This window comes from Macaca mulatta, chromosome 3 (assembly GCF_049350105.2).
Source record: "Macaca mulatta isolate MMU2019108-1 chromosome 3, T2T-MMU8v2.0, whole genome shotgun sequence".
NCBI lineage: Eukaryota > Metazoa > Chordata > Mammalia > Primates > Cercopithecidae > Macaca > Macaca mulatta.
The window spans coordinates 111,979,935-111,997,012 of record NC_133408.1 but is presented as its reverse complement, the minus strand read 5'-3'; the positions used below and the strand labels follow the sequence as shown (position 1 = coordinate 111,997,012).

At 34.2% G+C, this 17,078-nt stretch overlaps 1 protein-coding gene across 3 annotated transcripts in view; it reads right to left on the bottom strand.

Moving 5' to 3' along the window:
* CRPPA (CDP-L-ribitol pyrophosphorylase A) overlaps positions 1–17,078 on the bottom strand; it is a 332,461-nt gene that overhangs the window by 188,410 nt on the left and 126,973 nt on the right. The window lies entirely within an intron of this gene.

Below are 17,078 nucleotides of genomic sequence, written 5' to 3'. Positions count from 1 at the left end.
ATCCATTAAACACTCTGTGGGTGAAGAACCAGCCATTGTGCAACTAACAGAAATAAGATATTTTAGGATGCATTCAAAAGGGAGTAACTAGAGGTGACAACCATTTGAAGTTCAGCAATTCAATCCTTCCATGTTTATAAGGAGTCTCCCAGAACCTAACAGATTTCTACTTCTCAAACAGATTCATTCTTTAGGCCATAGGTTATCTCCTGGGCACAGATTTATTGTGCCATCCAGTGCGCTGGTTAAGTACATCGTGTTCCTTGACATTCCTCTAGATTTTCAACTCAATACAATTAATTTCCTGTTTTGACTATTGGAAAAAGCAAATGAAAGAATTTTCTTCACATCTGAAAGACTTGAGATGGTCTGGTTTAACATTTATAAACTACGTGACACAGTGATAGTCATGTCACCTCTGAAAACCCTGCATGCATTCTTCCAAAAGATATGAAGACCTCCTCTACAGCAGGCAAATCAGAAGGCACCCTAATTCAAGGTAACTTGACCTCTTGTTATTATGATACCAAGTTCAACCATGAGCTGAAGTCTGAGTAGAATTTTTCTTAATCCACATCTTTCTGTCTTATAATTAACACCAATTCTTCTAAGTCTCAGGCATCCTATAGAGAAATTGCCTATATAGCTGCCAGTTAAAGAGCCATTACACAGCATTATATCATGGATTAAGAAAACAAAGTCTAATTTTAAGAAAGCATTCCTGAATCAAAAGTATGTTTAGCTTTTGACCCAACTGCTTCCTACCTGAGCAACTCTAAAATACGATCCATATAAATCACGGATGTAGCAATAGCTAATAATTCTTTCAAGCAAAGCCAGGGAGAACAGGTTACTGAAAATAATATCACCAGTTAATAGCACTGCTATTACTATCTCCTACTTAGCAAGAATATTATGTATTCCAGGAGCTATATGCTATATATGAATACGAATCCTCATGATGACCATACAAGATCAGTATCATTCTGAATCTATGTAACAGATTCAGGAAGCTTGAATTCAGAGAAGTAACTTGGCCAAGGCCACAGGGACATGAGTAGTAGAAAAAAGATTCAAATCCAAAAATAAATAAATAAATCTGTATTTCTGAGTTACATGATGCTAATAAAATTCAACATAATTAAAAACACAAATGAATGTTTTAGACAGTAAATGCTATAGAACATCATTGTGGAGAGAGAAACTGGAGACAAGATCAGATAACTCTAAAATACAATGAGCTAGGAGCTCACTCTTGAAAGGGGAATAGGTTTTGCTTAGGAGTGGGAGAAAGGAGCTTTACAAACAATCAGAAATGATAAGAAAGAAACAAGATTTTAATGTGTATTGAGGTAGGTAGTCACATAAACATAGTGTGACCAACAACCAAGAGAATTACTTGAAAGCTATATTAGTTTGTTTTCACACTCCTGATAAAGATATCTCAGAGACTGGGCAATTTACAAAAGAAAGAAGTTTATTGGACTTACAGTTGCATGTGGCTGGAGAGGCCTCACAATCATGGCAGAAGGCAAAAGGCACATCTCACATCACAGCAGACAAGAGAAGAGAGCTTGTGCAGGGAAACTCCCCTTTTTAAAACCATCAGATCTCATGAGACTTATTCACTGTCATGAGAACAGCATGGGAAAGACCTGCCCCTAATGATTCAATTACCTCCCACAACACATGAGAATTCAGATGAGATTTGGGTGGGGACACAGCCAAACCATATCAAAAGCCATAAAATGATTTAGTAGTGAGTTCTAAAGTGGGATAGTTAGTGAGATCAAATCAAACGGGTCCTTTGCTGTCTTGGATACTAGAGTGTCCTAGGGCTTTCATTTAGAAGTTAACTCATAAAAACAGTGGCTTTTGAAAACAAAGTTAACCCAAACTTATATATCATGAAATTACATGTTTAGAGAAATCTGGGCTTTGTAATGTCTTAGGCTAAAGCCCCAACAGTTCTATTTCTGAAAGCTCCTCATGAAAACATTAGGAAAACTAAAAAAAAAAAAAAAAAAAAAAAAAATGTACAAAAGTAATCTGCAAATGCAACAATTAATGTGATGGTGCCACAAACATTTACATAAATTTGTAAAATAATGTATAACATTTAGATAATTTAATACAAAACAGCATATGTAGGTTTTCCTTGCTTTGTTTCATCATATATCCTTCTTTATAAAATTCTAAGCTCTACCCAGCAAGTGTACAGTAATAAAACTGGTATATTACTACCAACTTACAAAAATGAAATATTTTTAAAAAATGAATTCAAAATCTATTTGCTGGCCAGGCACAGTGGCTCACATCTGTAATCCCAGCACTTTGGGAGGCCAAGGTGGCAGATCACTTGAGGTCAGGAGCTCAAGACCAACCTGGGCAACATGGTGAAACCCCATCTCTACTAAAAACATAAAAATTAGCTGGGCATGGATGGTGCACTCCTGTAGTCCCAGCTACTCAGGAGGCTGAGGAAGGAGAATCGCTTGAACTCGGGAGGCGGAGGTTGCAGTGAGCCAAGATCATGCCACTACACTCCAGCCTGAGCAACAGAGCGAGACTCTGTTTCAAGGGAAAAAAAATCTATGTGGCATTTATCCTATGCCATGTTTCAGTTACCCTAAATAAAAAACATTTGTTGTTTAGCAATCTTTCATTGTCACATAAATTTTTACCATCATTTCCACAAAAACATCTGTTGAGTTTGGTATAGAAATGACATCTTTAAAATAACAAGCCTTCCAATTAACGTGATTTGTCCCCCATGTCCAGAAATCTTTAAGTTTCAATACTGCTTCATAGTTTCCAGTGCAGATCCCTTTCATCTTTTGTTAGATTTATTCTTGTTTGTTGATAACACTATAAATTGATTTTTAATTTCCTATTTGTTGTTATGTACAAAAATACATTTTGATACAGACCTTGTATAGTCAGTAACCTTGCTAAATTTACTTATAAACTGATGTTTTATAGATATTAAATTCTCGGTATATACAAACATCCTAATGAATGATAAAGTTTTATTTCTTTCCAATCTATAATTTTATCTCATAATGAAAATTTTTAAATATTGGCTCTATGCTCATGAAAAAAAATTAGCCTGAAATTCTACTTACTTACAAGGTCCTGTCATATTGTCATTAAACAATTATACTATCCTCACATAATGAGTTGTGTTTTTTCTACTCTCTAGAAGTGTGCAAGATTGGTGTCATGTCTTCTTTTGAATGGTTTTGTAGAATTCACTGGTAAAAGTCAACTGCTTCTTTGTGGGAGAGCTTTTAATAAAAATTCAGTATCTTAAATGGATGAATGACTATTCACATTCTCTATTTTCTGTCTCAGGATAGTATGGTGTATTTCCCTAAGAATGTGTTCATTTCATCTAAATTCTCATTAACAGTAGTATAATGTTGTTCATAACGTCTTAATGTCTGTAGAGTTGTATTGATTCTTTCTCATTTCTGATACTGATTACTTGAGCTTTCAATATTTTTCATGATCACTCTTGCCAAGGTCTTAACAATTTTATTACTGTCATCCGAGGAAATCATGATTGATTCTGTCTTGTATGTTTGTTTTCTAGTTTATGGGTTCTTGTCATTTTCTTCAGTATTTTCTTCCTTCCACTATCTTTGAGTTTTGTTTGCTGCTTCTCTTTTTAAAAATGTTTAAGTTGCTGACTCTCTTCCTTTTTTCTACTACTTATATTTAAGGCTCTAAATTTTCCTCTAATAACAATTTTAGCTGTACCTCAAACATTGTGATATATTCACTCAATTTAAATGACTTCACATTTAGTTTAAAATATTTCATTGCTTTTCACATCTTTCATTTAGAATCACATTATTAGAAGCATCTAATTTCTATTATGGTTTCTTATTTCACCTATGGATTACGTAGAATTTTATTGTTTTTATTAGAATGGTATGTAACAAATTACTATAAATTTGGTGGTTTAAACACCATCTCATTAAGTAGTTCACAATTCTACAGGTCAAGAGATGGAGGAGGAGGAGGAGAAGAAAGGGTGATATGGAAAAGGTGAGAGGGGAGTACATGCACAGAAATGATAAAGTAAGTGAGGTAAAATGTAAACAACAAGGTAGGTAAAAGATAGGGAAGCTATTTGTGTTATTCCTGTATCTTTTAGGTTTGAAAGTTATTAAAATAAAAAAGCACCCTCTCCTGAAAACAAAAATTAAGAAAAAATATATGAAGCTATATTAATAGTAGGAGACTTTAAAGTTCACTTCTCTTAAGATAAGTGAGCAAAACATAAGGATGTAGATTCTAGGCAAAGTAACATCATAAGAAACATGGTGGATTTGTTATTGTATTGGTTTCTATATTGTCAGCTAATCTCAGCTATTTGCATTCCACAGGGTCTGCATCTGATAGGCCAATTTCTTACAGTGTCTATGGACCCAATCAATATGTCCTTTACTACTATTGATAAATTCTCACCCTGTCTACATTCAAAGATTAGACCATATACAAAATCATCATCAATTTCTAATGTGATGGTTATCAACTGGTTGCACATCAGAATCAACATAAATATCTTGTTTTCCTTTCATATTTTCAAATACATATGCCTAGTGCACAAACAAGATACTAGCCTATATTTTTGTCCAAAAGTGATTCTGATGTACAGCCAGATTAAAAACCTCTGCTTAGCTATTGCACTGACTTTTTATGATGTGGGAATTATGAAAGGGTTTATCATATAGAACCTTTATAAATATGGTTTCATATATGATACCACATTTATATTTTATATTATGTATAGACAGGATCTACTGATCTACCATATATATATATATATATATATATAAATGATACTATCTATAGAGATCTACCTATTCATATCTATATTGTATCATATATATGAGTTTTATATGAAAGTTATTTAATAACTTTCAAACTTAAAAGATACAAGAACACAAATAGCTTTCCCTTTATCTACCCAGATTCACTAATATATCATATATGATATATATATGACACTACATAGATGATACTGTATCTATGGGTATAGATAGATTTATATATATATAAATGATACTATCTGTGTGTGTGTATATATATATAGATATACTATATATGTGTGTGTGTGTTTATATATAGTAGGAAATATACATATTCTACTATAGCTTATTACCTAATATGGAATAACTTTGGGGGTAATTTCTCAGTTTTCTTTAATCTTCCGTGTGGCAATTGGAAGATGGTGAGTTTCGTGAGAAAGAGCTGTGTTCGTTGCCCATTGCACAGAGACTTTGACATTTCTGACATAAAACTATTTAAAAAACTCAAACCCACACAAACACTACTCTTATGTGCATGTCTCACTGGGTTTTACAATTAAGAAATCTCTAACCTTTATAAAGATGATATTAAATAAGGTAACATATTTAATAACTACAGATATAGGAGACTTGATAGGCATTCAATAATTGTTAAATTGAGGGAAAGACAATTTTTAAAATTTTATACAATTTCAATTCTGTATTGGAACAGATGCTGAAAGTAGCATATTGATACTTTGGCAGCACTTTGCATGTATGAAATGCAAAGAGACGAAAGAACGATTTCTATGCAGAGTCAAATTTTCTTTTATTTTATTTTTTAAAAGAGTACTAGGAAGCACACATCTGTAAAAGGACAAATCAAGTGCAAGGAGATGGACTTGAAAAGTCTTTTCATTTATTGATGCCTTCAGTGTGTTAGGCATTGTCCACTCAAAATTGAGTAAGAAGTGACCTCTGCTATTAGTGAATTTTCCAACTATTACAATGATTTGAAGATTCATCCCTCAGTATAATAAAATATTGCCATTTAAAAAATAGACCTATGTAAGATGAAAGCAGGAGATATCCGTAAAAGACTACACTTTGAGATTTTAATAAGGATTAGATAATGTGTAAAATTATTTCTAGTGCCTGGTACAAGAAAACACCTAATAGATGACAGAGTTATTGCTCTTATGGACACATACATTCAATAAGAACATAAATTGAAATAACTTTGTCCACTAAAAATACGATAAATTTCTGACTTCAAATTAATCTCTTCTTTATAGTCTTAATATTTCAGGGTTTGGCAAACAATCCATATCAACTGCATCCCACTAAGCCTTTGTTTCAAATTTCACTAAACATGCCATAATCATATGTGACAATGGAATATACATTTTGAGTAATACATCTATGTTTGCATCTCTGATTTGCTTTAAAACAGATGCCAACTCATTCTCATTGTTTATATCTTAGTTTGTCCACTAGGATCTAGGCTGAAGCATTTTATGCAATTGCTACCGATAATTTCAAAAGCATGCTGCACTGACAGTCTTAATTGTGAATGGCAATTAAGATTGTCTCAAAAAAAACCCAGTAATGACTGTACTTGTACCATGTGTTTGGAAGTTCAGAATAGAAAAAAATATAACTATAGGAGCAGGGCTCCAATGAGTTAATTGAACCTCCTCAATCCCAGAGTTATTCTAGGATCCCCAAACTAAAGGAGAAGAGAAAAGGCACACAAAATATTTATAATTCATTTTTTCATGAAGCACAAAATTCTTTCCAAAGATTAATACTGATAATTTTCTCAAAGAAAACAAAGTACATAATGATTACCTTGAGTTTAATGAAATCAAAACAAAAATAGAAGTCTTTAGAATTCTTAATCTTCTGTTATATTAATAAAGCACTTCCTAGAAAATTTCAGAGGTTGAAGTAAAAATATTGAGGGGAACCACAAAATCATTTTACATCCCAGAATTATACAAACTTTAACACAAAAATCCAGTCTTTGTTCTCTCCCTGAAAATAGACTGGGAATAAATTATGAAATATTCAGATTTAACATTAAATAATACATGACCTGTCAACTTGACTGATATGAGCCTCTGAGTTTTAGTTTTTACATTATCCTATTTTTTAAGTAGTTTCTAAAAAATTCCTAAAAGGCCAGTGGCAGATGGCAAAATATTGATGACATAACAAGTAAGGTTCCCCCAAAATAATTTCAACATGTACTCTGATTTACACTGAATAACTCTTTTTTGGTCTATAGCATTTAAAGGTCACATAGCTTGGTGTGATTTGAGAGAGAGAAAATTCACACCAGAATATGATAAAGTCTTTAGACTTATAGTGAAAACCGTAAGCATTAGCTAAGGAGCCCAAATTTTTCAGTGAATACCTCAGCCCATATCTGAGAACCTCTAAATGGTAAAGATATGTATATAATTGCCAATTAAAATTATGTTGACTAGCCACAGTAGCTCATGACTGTAATCCCAGCACTTTGGGAAGCTGAAGTGGGTGGATCACCTGAGGTCAGGAGTTCAAGACCAGCCTGGCTAAGGTGAAACCCTGTTTCTACTAAAAATACAAAAAATTAGCTGGGCATGGTGGCCCATGCCTATAATCCCATCTACTTGGGTGGCTAAGCAAGAGAATCGCTTGAACCTGGGAGGCACAGATTGCAGTGAGCCAAGATTGCACCACTGCACTCCAGCTTAGGCAATAAGGGTGAAATTCCATCTCAAAAAAAAAAAATTTATATATATATATATATATATATATGCACCAAAAAGAAACAATCTACAACTTAATTTTCCTGGCTCTGATGGTTAATTTGTGTATCAACTTGACTGGACCACAGGGTGCCCAGATATTTGGTCAAATATTAAGTGTTTCTGAGAAGGTGTTTTGGAACGAGATTAATATTTATCTAGGTAGAATGAATAAAGCAGATCGCCCTTCACAGTATAAGTAAGCCTCATCCAATCAAATGAAAGCCTGAGACATTCACTCTTCAGATTTTGGACTTACCAGCCTCCATAAGCTGGTGAGCCAAATGTTTATCTGTATCCATATCTATATCTCCTCTTTGGTGTTTCTCTGTAGAACTTACACTGGCATTCTAAGCATTCTTCACCAGATAACTCATAATTCCCAGGTCCTCATCATAGGATTCATCAATCAACCAACACTTCCTACCAATTTCCCGAACGTATCTAAAAAATAAAATACATGTTCCCCTGCCTGTAGTATGATCTAATTCTCCAACAAGGTCCACCTCGAGTACCATCTGTTTTAATAACTATAGCCTGTGTTTTAGATGTATTTTGGTTTGTGTGTTGGTTGGTTAGGAGAAGGAATGCACAGGTGACAATCACCAAGGAGACTTTCAAAACTACAAAAATTCCTATTTCTAATACATAAAAGTATCTCTCTCAAACATATATCAACACACACCCAGCATTCTCCTTCTACTCAGGTAGAAATCAGTGCATTATTGAATCTGAGTATTCCTGAGGAAACGCTTTTCAGTATAGGGTTTCAGAAAAAAAAAAAAAAGAAAGAAATCTATATGTCATACGACCCTTATAAGTTTATTCAGAGCTGATACCCATACATTAGGCACCAAGAGAGCCATGCCAGTTCCTTATAGCCAATAATCATTTCAATAGTCAGCAGACGCATTATGATTATTTAGTGCTCATGTCATACTATATATTTTTAATACTGCCTTTGCTTTTTATTGTAGTAGATACTTTTATATATTTTACCTAATGATTACAATAAAGCAGTATGAATTATTTTCCCCATTTTATAGATCAATAAAAGGTGTCTATAAAGCAAGAAAATTACCCAAGTTCACAGGCATAAAATTGTCAACTTTAAGATTTCCAGCAGAAATCTATGTGAAGTTAGTATCCTGAAAGATTTACTTCCTCTAACACTGTTTTATGTTTTGATTTTACTTTGATTATAGTTTCTACATTACAGTACATTTTTTGTCTTTCTCTTCCACAAGATCACAAACTCCTGAACTCCAGTTTATGATTTCTCAGTATCATCCCAAGCTTTGGAACACAGTTCCAACAAAAAGATATTCAAGACTTATTTTCCAGGCTCTGTGCTAGGATCATGACTAACACACATTGTTACGGGTTGAACTGTGTTTCTCCCAAAATTAGCACGTTGGATTCCTACCCACCAGTATACCTCAGAATGTGACTTTATTTGGAGATGTGATCTTTAGGGAGATGATTAAACTAAGATGAGGTCATTAGGGTGGGCCCTTATAGGAAAAAGAAATATTGGCTGGGCACGGTGGCACGTAGTGGCTCACACCTGTAATCCCAGCACTTTGGAAGGCCAAAGCAAGTGGATTGCTTGAGGTCAGAAGTTCAAGACCAGCCTGGTCAACATGGCAAAACCCTGTCTCTACTAAATATATAGAAATTAGCTGAGCGTGTGGGTGTGCACCATTAATTCCAGCTACTTGAGAGACTGAGGCATGAGAATCTCTTGAACCTGGAAAACAGAGGTTTCAGTGAGCCAAGATTGTACCACTGTACTCCAGCCTGGGTGGAAAAAAAAAAAAAAAAGAAGAAAAGAAAAGAAATACATACACACACATCTATAGAGAGAAGACTATGTATAGACAAATGATGAAGAAACCACCTGCAAGGCAAGGAGAGAGGCTTTAGAAGAGATGAAACCTACCAAAACCTTGATCTCAGACTTCTAGCACACAAAGTTGTGAAAAAATAAATTTTGGTTGTTTAAGCCACCCAGACTAGGTACTTTGTTACGGCAGCACACATAAACTAACATACACATTTCCTTACATCAATTTGAATAAAAATTGAAGTTAAAGACTGTTTAAAAAGGAAGAGAGAGGTAGAGATCAAGAAATTATCAGTGGATTCTTATTTTAGAGAAATAAAAAATACAACCATTTTTCTTTCAAGCCAGTAACAACCATCAATAAGTCAAGCTAAAATATTTAAATATATATATTCTAAAAAAATAAAATAAAATAAGCCTTAAAAAATACCTTTAACATAGTGTAATTCCAACTTTATTAGGATGTAACATAACAAGCTGATGATGCACCCCAAGGAACTACAAAAACAAAAACTCAAAATTTGTAGAAGGAAAGAAATATCAGAACTAAACAAAATAAAGACTAAAAACACATTATAGGCTGGGCACAGTGGCTCACGCCTGTAATCCCAGCATTTTGGGAGGCCAAGGTGGGTGGATCACCTGAAGTCAGGAGTTTGAGGCCAGCTTGGCCAACATGGTGAGACCCCCATCACTGCTAAAATTATAAAAATTAGCCAGGTGTGGTGGTACATGCCTGTAATCCCAGCTACTCAGGAGGCTGAGACAGGAAAATTGCTTCAACCTGGGAGGCAGAGGTTACAGTGTGCTGATATCACACCACTGCACTCCAGTCTGGACAACAGAGTGAGACTCTTCCTTAAAAAAAAAAAAAATCCCCCAAAATGAAAAACAAAAACAAAAAAAAATACAAAGATCAACAAAAGAAGTTTGATTGTAAACCACCCAAAAATAATAATCATCTTCAATAAACCACTACACAAAAAAAGAACCACTAAATAAAATAAACAAAGAGACATTATAACTGACACTACAGAAATACAGAGGATCATGAGAAATTATTATAAACAACAATACGCTGATAAATTGGAACACTTAGAGGAAGTTGATAAATTCCAGGACACATACAACCTACCAAGATTGAAAGAGGAGGAAATAGGAAAACTTAACAGACCAATAATTATTAATGAGATTGAATCCGTAATGAAAAGTCTCTCAAGAACAAAAAACGCAAGACCACATAGATTCACTGCTGAGCTCTACCAAACATATCAAGAAGAACTGATACTAATCCTCCTCAAACTATTCCAAGAAATTGAAGAGGAGGAAATTCTTCCTACCTCATTCTTGGAGGCAAGCATCACCCTGATACCAAAACCACACAAGAATACAACATAAAAATAAAACTACAGGCCAATATCCCTGATAAGTTTTTTTTGTTTGTTTGTTTTGTTTGTTTGTTTGTTTTGAGACAGAGTCTCGCTCTGTTGCCCAGGCGGGAGTACAATGGCAGAATCTTGGCTCACTGCAACCTCCGCCTCCTGGGTTCATGCCATTCTCCTGCCTCAGCCTCCTGAGTAGCTGGGACTACAGGCACCCACCACCACTCCTGGCTATTTTTTGTAATTTTAGTAGAGATGGAGTTTCACCTTGTTAGCCAGAATGGTCTCGATCTCCTGACCTCATGATCTGCCCGCCTCAGCCACCCAAAGTGCTGTTATTACGGGTGTGAGCCACCACGCTGAGTCACAGAAAACCGCTGAAGAAAATATTAGCAAACCAAATCTAGCAGCATATCAAAACATAATACACCACAGTCAATGGGATTTATCCCAGGGATGCAAGATGGTTCAACATACACAAATCCATAAATGTGATATATCACTATCAACAGAATAAAGGCCAAAAACCATATGATCCTCTTAATAGACATAGAAAAAGCATTTGATAAAATTCAGCATTCCTTTTTCACGAAAGCTCTCAACAAATTAGGTAGAGAGACATACTTCAACACAATAAAAGCTATATGCGATAAACCCACAGCTAACGTTATACTGAATGGAGAAAAGCTGAAAGCCTTTCCTCTAAGAAACAGAGGACAAGAAGTGGATGCCCACTTTCTCTACTCCTATTCACCACAGTACTGAAAGTCCTAGCCAGAACAATCAGACAAGAGAAAGAAATAAAAGTCATCCAAATTGTCAAAGAAATTAAATTGTTGTTCTATCATAGATGACATGATCTTATATTTAGAAAAACCTATGACTCTAACAAAAAACTCTTAGAACTGATATTTAGTAAGGTTGCAGGAAACAAAATTCAACATACAAAAATCAGTCATATTTTCATATACAAATAACCAGCTGAAAAAGAAATCAGGAAACCAATCCCTTTTACAATAGCTACAAAAAGTAAAATAAAATACCCAGGAGACAAAGACCTCTACAACAAAAACTACAAAACACTAATGAAAGAAATTGAAGAGGACATTAAAAAATGGAAAGACATCCATGCTCATGAATCAAAATAATATTGCTAAAATGACCATACTATATCCAAAGCAATCTACAGATTCAACGCAATCCCTATGAAAATACAAATGATATTCTTCACAGAAATAGAAAAAAAACCAATCCTGAAATGTGTATGGAACCACAATAGATACCAAATAGCCAAAGCAATCCTGAAAAAAAAGAACAAAGTTAGACGCATCATACTACCTGACTTCAAAATACACCAAAGCTATAGTCACCAAAACAATACAGCATTAGTTTAAAAACAGACACAGAAGACAATACAATGAAATAGAGAACCTAGAAATAAATCCACGTATTTACAGTCAACTGATTTTCAACAAAGGTGCCAGGAATCACAAAATCAACCTAAGCATCTACTAATGGATATGCATGGGGAAAAGGACATACTTTTGACAAATGGTGCTGGGAAAACTGGACATCCACATGCAGAAGAAAGAAACTAGACTCCTATCTCTCATCGTATACAAAAATAAACTCAAAATAGGTTAAAGACATAAATGTAAGATGCAAAACTATAAAAATAACTGGAAGAAAGAAGAGGAAATGCTCAGGACATTGGTGTCAAAAAAGATTTTATGGCTAAGATTCCAAAAGCACAAACAAGAACAAAAATAGAGAAATGGTACTTACTAAAGGAAAAAGTTTCTGCACAGCAAAGAAAATCAACAGAGTAAGGAGACAATCTATTCAATGGGAGAAGATCTTTGCAAACTTTCATCCAACAAGGGACTAATATTTAGCATATACAAGGAACTCAATAGCAAAAAAATAAGTAATCCCATTAATAAGTAGGCAAAGGACACAAATAGGCATTTCTTAAAAGATGACACACGAATGGCCAACAGGTACATAAAAAAATTGTTCAACGTCACTAATCCTCAGGAAAATGTAAATCAAAACCACATGAGTTACCAACTCAACCCCGTTACAGGGCTATTATCAAAAAGACAAAAAATAACAAATGCTGCAGAGGATGCAGAAGAAAGGGAACTCCTATATAGCGCTGGTGGAAATTTAAATTAGTATAACGCCTCTAGGGAAAACAGTATGGAGATTTCTTAAAAAACTAAAAATATAACTACTATGCTACTCAGTATATCAAAGGGATATCTGTACCCCAATGTTTATTGCAGCACTCTTCATGATAGCCAATAAACAAAATCAACCTCAGCATCTACTAATGGATGAACAAAGAAAATGTGGCATACTACACACAATGGAATACTACTCAGTCATCAAAATGAGTGAAATTCTGTCATTTGCAGTAACATGGATAGAACTGGAAGTCATTATTTTAAGCTATATAGGCCAGGCCCAGAAAGACAAATATTGCATGTTGTCACTCACATAATGAAAGATAAAGAAAGTTGATTTATTAAAGATAAAGAAGAGAATGATGACTACCAGAAGCTAGGAAGGGTAGTGGAGAAAGAAATAAAGGGAGGTAGGTGGGTAGAACATACAGTCAGATAGAAGAAATAAGTTTTAAGGCTCGATAGCACAATACGGTGACTATCAGTAGTTAACAATATATTGCATAATTTACAATAGCTAAAAGAGAAGATGTAAAATGTCCTCAAAATAAAAAAATAAATGTTTGAGATGACAGATATTCTCAATACCCTGATTTGATCATAATACATTGTATCAAAATATCAATGCACCCATAAATATGTATAAATACATACCAATTTTTAAAAATCAGATTTTCCTGAACTTTAATGCAATAGGCACATGCATTATTTTCTCCTTACTTCCATTTGAGAATATAGATACACATACATTTACTTATTTCCATCTGGAAGTAGAAAATATTCAATTATGCACCTTATGGTAGATGAAGCATGGTGGAAATGTACTTGTTACATGCCTCCCTAATCACACAATATAATTCTCATTGACAGCTGCTTATCTAACAGAACATTAGCCATCTTGTACTAAAATCAAAGTCATACTGTCCTTCATTTGCATAGTTATATTAATCAATTATGAGTTAACAATACTCTCCAATAGTACTCCAAATCTGATGGTTATGGATATAGAACTTAAAAGTTTTGGCTGCTTCACTGGTCCACAATGTACTAGAGAAGACAATATCCTCAAATACCAAAGACAATTAGTATTTATTGAAGCACATACAATATGAATCAAGAACTTCTCAGGAGGTCAATTGTCCTTTTGTGCAGGACTCTTCAGTGCTATAGCTGTGTACTATTAGGTCCAAGTAGAGGAAGTAAGAGAAGACATGGAGGCTCTTCCAAACAAAATATGTTCCTCTTCCTCTACTTCTTTCAAGGAATTGACGGTAGCACAGAGGCAGAAAGAATTAGAATTCAAGCCATCTCCCCTGAAGGGTACGTTAAGAAATGCCTAGCTTGACATTATGAATGTCAGAGTTTTGACTATATCCATCCATCTGCCAGACTCCTTTTAAATTTTCTCAAATTTCAATCTAGTTGTAAGTGCAACAGAATTTCTTCAGGGGTCAACTCCCTGATTTAATGTTATTTGCAATCTAAAATATAGCCACTTTTCGTTCAAGTACATGATTTAACAAAATGTAGTTGTATATAATGTGGTTTCATAAATTGAACATTTATTTATTCCAGTATTATTCTAACTAAAATCTCTCATAAGCAAAAGGATTTATAATGTATAAATCTCAAAGTTTATAAAAGAGGGCAAAACCTAATCAGTAACACACATATCTTTTAAAACTTCTTCTTACTTTCCTTGAACATCGTTTCTCTTGGTATACAGAAAGTATATTGTCCTCTATAGACAGAAAATGGATGTAATCGGGGGTCTTTTCATTTAATTTTACAAAACAGTAATATGTAAAGTTTCTTATACACACAGCTTCTGCTTTACCATATGACAGACCCATGACACATTAAGAAGCAAGGAATATGCATATGCCTGTATCAATTAATCACTCTAGTAAAAATGCTGTTTGTATTTTACAGGAAACTCAGTAACAATGGAGGAAAGGCAAACAAACACTGCGGTAGATCCTTAAGCAGGTGGGCAAAATATCCAGAAATCTGTCTCCAATTTTCTTGGAAACATTCAACACCATGCAATTCTTCCATCGAGCCTCATGGTCCACTGTACTGACCTCTTGAGTCAAAGTTAGATGTGCCTCAAGAAATAAGAAACAAATATATCAAATCCAAAAGTAGCCATTTCCAAAAGATGTTTCAAGTTGTAATCCATTCAAAGTGAGAGCAGTGGTTTCCATTATCCTATTGCATTCCTTGAATCAAAAGCCAATCTTAGAGTCTGTTTTCTGCCTCACATGAAAGAATTTTAAAGTGATATTAAAGAGAATCATCACTATTGAGTCCTGATATCTCTAAGTTTCATCAGTAAAGGATACTCAAGGTTTATCTGAACACCTTGCAATAGGAAGATATTAGAACAGGAAAAAGGAAGGCAGGCAGTAAAGAAAGGAAGAACAGCCAACAAGGCATTACTGCATTACAAATGGACAAAGAAAACAAATAAAGACTTGCAAATAAACCATACATGCCCACACTGAAAGGTCAAAGTGATCTTCAGAAAAGCTAGTGTAGAAGCTAAATGAGCATGTTTCAACTGGAGGACAAATGGCACATAGGCAGATTTTTAAAAGACATTTAATATTATCAGATCTTAACCACATTTTTAAGTGAGTCACTGAATATAAGATGAAGTTTCCTAACTTAGAACTAAAAGTAAGGACCAGGCATGTGACATCTTGTCTCCTGCACGTGTTTTTAAATGTAAGCAGTACAGTCAAGCATATGACTGATTTCTAACTAAATGATAGCTTTCTTCCCCCTTCTTTGTCTATTAAACTCCCTGCTCCTTAAAACTACTCCACGTGTGTCCATGTTTTTTCTAATTCAACTCAAAATGAAAAACCTGGTGTTCTCCACTCATCGGGGCTATATCAATACCATAATTTTTTTTTTCTTTTCAAAGTATATATTCTCTAACTTAAGTGAGAGAAAAGTTAGAAGGAAAAGCAAAGTTCCAAGGTTAGTGACTCATGAGGATATTTACCAAATGTACTATTTGCTTTGAGCATAAATATCATCATTTGGGTTTTTTTGGGTTTTTTTTAACTACCTACATCAGAGTGAAGTGTCAGTGGCTGGCTTTTGTCTGTTATCAAGTCTTATTTAGCTAGTTGCTTAATACCTCAATGTGACCTTCAAAAGTGACAGATTTACTTGTGTTTGCTTAAATTACTATTTCGCTGACAACAAATTAAGGAAATGGTAAAACTAAAACAAGTGAACTCTACTTTTCGTAATCCTGACCTAAATGTTGAACTTTCCAATTTACTTTTTTTTTTTTTACAGTAAGATTTCAAGGGGAACAAACTGCTCTTAAATCCTGTTGCAGTCTTCCTGCTTTTACTAATTAAAGCTTGATGCAAATGTTCTTACAGATTCACAAAAAAATACAGTCACAGTATTCTTTGAGAGTGAAGAACAAAAAAATATTATGTATAAAGAAGTTATGGTGGTATTGTGAAAATTTGGAAAATGAAGTGTCATACTCAAAGCCAGAAACATCAAATATTGGGGTTACTATATAAATAATCTTAGCTGTCACTCTGCACTGTCCAAAACACATGACTAATCACATAAATGGTGTTATCCCTGGGTATTTAACAAGAAAAAGCCTGATGAGAACATATCGCAGATGCGGAATGTTGTCTGGTCACAGATGTGGAAAACCTGATTTAAAGTTCCTCATCTTTCCAGCTTGATCCAAAGGATTCAAAAACAAACAATCTTACACTTCAAATGTCATGATTTTAAGTAAAAAAGTTAAAGGATCACTAAGAAATCAAGGGACTAGTTTCTGCATATGCATAAAACACACTCCCACAGAGTCTTCCTAGTTCTCAGCAATTCTGAACCAAAGGTATTCTCATGTCATTTTATTCCTTGCAGTCAATGCCAAAGTATATTTAGCTACTTTCAATGTATAAACATAAAAGAATTTAATTGCTCTTCTATCAGTATAGTTTTTCAAAAACAAATAAACAAAATATGGCATGAGGATAAATTGACAGTTGCTAAGTACTTATTGAAAGAAATCTACC